This window comes from Sinohyriopsis cumingii, chromosome 7 (genome assembly GCF_028554795.1).
Source record: "Sinohyriopsis cumingii isolate HCF-2022 chromosome 7, ASM2855479v2, whole genome shotgun sequence".
Lineage (NCBI taxonomy): Eukaryota > Metazoa > Mollusca > Bivalvia > Unionida > Unionidae > Sinohyriopsis > Sinohyriopsis cumingii.
In genome coordinates, this window is record NC_142967.1 from 17,616,185 (window position 1) to 17,621,336 (window position 5,152).

A 5,152-nucleotide genomic window follows, 5' to 3' on the forward strand; every position below is an offset into this window, starting at 1 on the left:
GACAGTATCAGTCTATAGGCGATATGGTGATTGGACAGTATCGGTCTTGAGGAGTTATGATATTTCAACAGTATCAGTCTTTAGGAGATACATGATTGGACAGTATCAGCCTATATGAGATATGGTGACTGGACATTTTCAGTCTATAGCAGATATGGTGATTGAACAGTATTGGTCTTTATTAGTGATTGGACAGTATCAGTCTATAGGAGATTTGCTGATTGAACAGTATCAGTCAATATGAGATATGCTGATTGGACAGTATCAGTCTATTGGAGATATGGTGATTGGACATAATCAGTCTTTAGGAGTTATGGTATTTGAACATTATCATTCTTTAGGGGATATGTTGATTGGACGGTATCAGCCTGTAGGAAATATGGTGATTGGACAGTATCAGCTTATAGGAAATATGTTGATTGAACAGTATCAGCTTATTGGAGATATGATGGTTGGACAGTATCAGCCTATAGGGGGATGGTGATTTGACGGTATCAGCCTATATGAGATATGTTGATTGGACATTTTCAGTCTATAGAAGATATGGTGATTAGACAGTATCAGTCTTTATTAGATATAGTGATTGGACAGCATCAGTCCATAGAAGATATGGTGATTAGACGGCATCAGTCTAAAGGAGATATGGTGAATGGGCAGTGTCAGCCTTTAGGAGATATGGTGACTGGACATTTTCAGTCTTATTAGATATGGAGTTTGGACAGTATTAGCCTATATGAAATATGATGATTGGATATTTACAGTCTTTAGGAGATAAGGCGATTGGACAGTGTCAGTCTCGTCGAGATTTGGAGATTGGACAGTGTCAGTGTCGTCGAGATTTGGAGATTGGACAGTGTCAGTCTCGTCGAGATTTGGAAACTGGACAGTGTCAGTCTCATCGAGATTTGGAGATTGGACAGTTTCAGTCTCTATGAAAGATGGTGATTAGACAGCTTGGGTCTTTAGAAATATGGTGATTGGACAGGATCATTCCTTAGGAGATATGGTGGTTGGACAGTATGAGTCCCCTTCAGATATGACGATTGGACAGTATCGGTAGTACACTTACTTTGCAGAAAAGGTAGTCTCCAGATTCACACATTTAAAATCGGTTGCTTGAATATCAAAATTCAAGTTGAGATGAAACTTAGGAGAGACGCTCAATACGCTCATTCCATTTCAAAGATCTCCAATAGCAACAAGATACCGAAACAAATGATATTTTAATTTCATCTATCTAGTTTGCACTGGCAACCCATCACGTCCTACATTCGATCTTAGATTCACTGTAAAGAATATAGTATAACTCCTGTCATTTCCGACTAAGTGCAATATTCCAATGGATTCCATGACACGGAATAATTCCAAAGACTCGCTAGATCAATCATCCGCCGTACTGTATTAGGCGATTCGCCGTCATTAACTAACTGATCAAGACGACAGATGTGTTTAGCATTCATCCTTGACAGGTCAACATAGCGGAGAAACCAGATCGTCAAACTGCCAGACAGGAATAATATAAAACCATTACGAAGAATTGTGGCAGACGATCTTTCATCCACTTCTAGAATAAGCATACTTTTATGAGAGACTGCGGGCAGGATTTTATTCATTTTTACATCCTTCAATTCCATCGTCGAGAAATCTACTAAGTTGTTGTTCGCGATCTTGTAACAAAAATGCTTTTTATTGCTTTACATTTACAACTTTATTTTTCACAGTGTGTTCTTCACATCCTATCTTTAAATGTGTTATTTCAAAAAGGCTGGTATTTCTTCACATCCTATCTTTAAATGTGTTATTTCAAAAAGGCTGGTATTTCTTCACATCCTATCTTTAAATGGGGTCCTGCGATAACAAACATTTTTGGATCTGGAAGGGGTGGAGATTGTACAAGTAATGTTATCGTCTTAAAGTTAATCTCGTTGTTAGACAGGTAGATTCAATTAAATATCCGCGCATCTGTTCTATAAAGTTTGTCAAGAAAGACGAGGCAGTGTGATCTTTGAATGTCTCTGCTCAGAGCTAAGAATCGCCGAAGCACATGGCGCTGTTCTTTTCTGTACGTATGCTTGTAACTTATCTCAAACCTTTTGCTTGGGCTGCGTTATAACTTATCTCGAACCTTTTGCTTGGGTTGCGTTGTAACTTATCTCAAACCTATTGATTGGGCTGCGTTGTAACTTTGCAGATATTATTGCGAAGCTGTCATCATGTGCATATCATTTTGTCACATACTCTCTAATGTGAATTTCCAGAGCTAAGTCCGTTTTTGGTGTTAGATATATACACTGTATACGATCATTCATGTGTGCGGAACAAGTCACGCGGCTTTTGATGAATTGCTCTGAAACGTAGCAGGTATTATTAACATCAGTCGAACAAGTATGTGCATGTAGTTATGTCATCGCTGTATGACGAGTATTATTTTTCTTTCCTCAGAGCTGTGCCCCTTCGTGGCAATAAAATGAGAATGTTTATGTGGGGTTTTATTGTTACAGTTTTTGTAATTCCTCATAAAATATGGCATATATTATTGTATTCTATCAAATGCATATTTTCTCCTTTCATCGCGCCTTGATTTCTTTTCCGGAGTGCCTGCCTATTTTCGTCGTAAATGTAGAAATTTTAAAGAATTTTGCTTCTTTCTGAATATTCATTCATCCTTACGTACATTCTGTCAGAGTTATGTCTCGTCTTTGCACTACTCATTTTATCAAGAGGGAGCAGTGGGGACATCCGAGTCATATAGACACATTTCTAGTCATATTATTTGATTTTGACTGTTATGCATTCTATTACATACATACATACATACATACATACATTGATACATACATACATACATACATACATACATATTTCCAAAACGTTTGGTGAAGTAACCTAGTAGATGGGCCCTTCAGAACAATATACAGTTATTGCTACTTTATTTCAAAGTATGTAAGTATGTGTTTTTTTACTAGTGAGGACCTAACGGCATGCCATCGTATGTGTTTTTGTATTAAGGCCTAACGGCATGCCAGCGCAAAGTGGCACCATGTAGCCATTTCATATTTCGTGCCAATGCAAGTAGAATACAAAAGCGCCAGAAAGTAGCAGATCCATACTATTCCTATAGTGAGAATCATCCTGAATTCTTCTGGCTGCTTGACGTGAATTGAATCCTTCTGGTCACGAGTCCGACACGCTTACCGCTAAGCCACTTGGGCCTACAAAAGTCAAAAGTACGAGTTACGTAGAACAGAGGTAAGGAGAGCCCAAAATTTCGATTGCTTATACAGTTAGGTTTGTAATGTTATATACATGCCTCCTACTAGCGAAAATGCTCTCTTCGAAAGTAGCACGTCATAATGGAATTGTTATCTTGAATGCACGTCCTGGCAGACAGTATCATTAGTAATTAATAAATTTCAACATCTCAGTTACTGCAAGTGTCAGTATTTCCTATATCAGATTTACACGTCTATTTCCCAATGGCAATATCAAATTGATAAATCTACTCACGAGAAATACAGGGGTTCACCTTGTGTATTGCGTTGGTATCCGTCATGTACTTTCTTCTTTACTGTTGTATAGATAAAATGGTTCTCTGTATTGTCTTGATTTAGTATTCATCATATACTTCCGCCATTTGCTGTTATATACATACAGGAATTCACATTATTACTTTCTATTAATTATATACTTTTGCAATAAATATTCTATTGTATCGGTACACGTGTTCACTCTGTTCTTTTCTATCAGTTATAAACTTCCGTCATAAGCTGTTGTATAGGTACAGGGGTTCAGCTCTTTTAACAGCTATGTATACTTCCGTCATAAGCTGTTGTATAGGTACAGGTGTTCACCTTTTTTAACAGTTATGTATACTTCCTTCATAAGCTGTTGTATAGGTACAGGGGTATATATTTAAAAAGTTAAAAACAAATGACTGATAAACGAAAAAGCAAAGAAGGCAAATGGGAAAAAGCATGTAGTTAAATACAAACTGGTAGTTTCACGATTAATTAATGCATGCATTTCAATACACCCGCAGCAGATTCAAAGTCAAAATCTACCCCGCTTATACTGATCGATATACTGACTTGATACAATAATACAACTTTTTTCGATCTACTAACATTAAATTGCTATTTGCGTCAACAGTTTTTTCTGGGGAAACAGTTATTATATTTTATCTCTCGAACAATCGGAACATCGTTCGGCCATTTCCGTCATGGAGAGAAATGTCTTCGGACGTAGTTTTGGGGATACACATAAATTGTATGGTTCTGGTGATTGGCCTTTAGCAGAGTGCACCACATTTGTTGCAACAGATAAAAGACCGACAGTGTTCCTTTCGTAGCATTGTCTCGTTCCGGGAACATAATGTGCAGTGTGAACAAAAGTAGTTCCGAATATAATTTTCATTTGTGGCGATGAAAAAGGATGGTGACATTCCGATTGATGTCTCGACAGATAACCGAGTTGATCGTAATCAGTTTTCTCCTTCTGTAGTACATGAATCGTTCTTAGCAAAGTATTGTAATTAAATGGCGGTTGCAGTTTTTCTTGAGCGTAATTTGAACATCACTTGCAAAGAATCCTTCTCATAAATTCATAAACTTATGCTATCACAACAAATGTTTGCACACTCATCCGAAAGAATTTCCAGCAGACACTTAAACTCAGAAATAAGGACGACAGTTATCTTCTTTTAAAATTGATATGGTCAAGTCCTAGAAGGTAGGAATCACATTCAAATTCCGTTACATCCACACAGTACTACTTACAATACAATGAGCCATACCTGGATATATTTATGAAATTAAATGAAATGCTTCCTGTTAGTGCAATATCAATATAGGTTAACACCTCATACACTGTTTGAGCGACACAGTATTGATTATGTACGGTAATGAGAATCCTTTGTTGGTGTGAAAAGCAAGTTTGAATCTTCGATCTACACTTCCGAACACCGAGATGGGGATGAAGGACGAATGTACGGCAGAAGGAGAGACTTGGTTTTCTGATCACATTTTAATACATGATGCATACATCGAGGGTTGACGAAAGTAGATCATATAATCTATAGCATAATATTACCTTCCCATGAACAATATCGTACTCTTCTCATCTCCCCACTATATTCACATCAAGCCACGTTGTC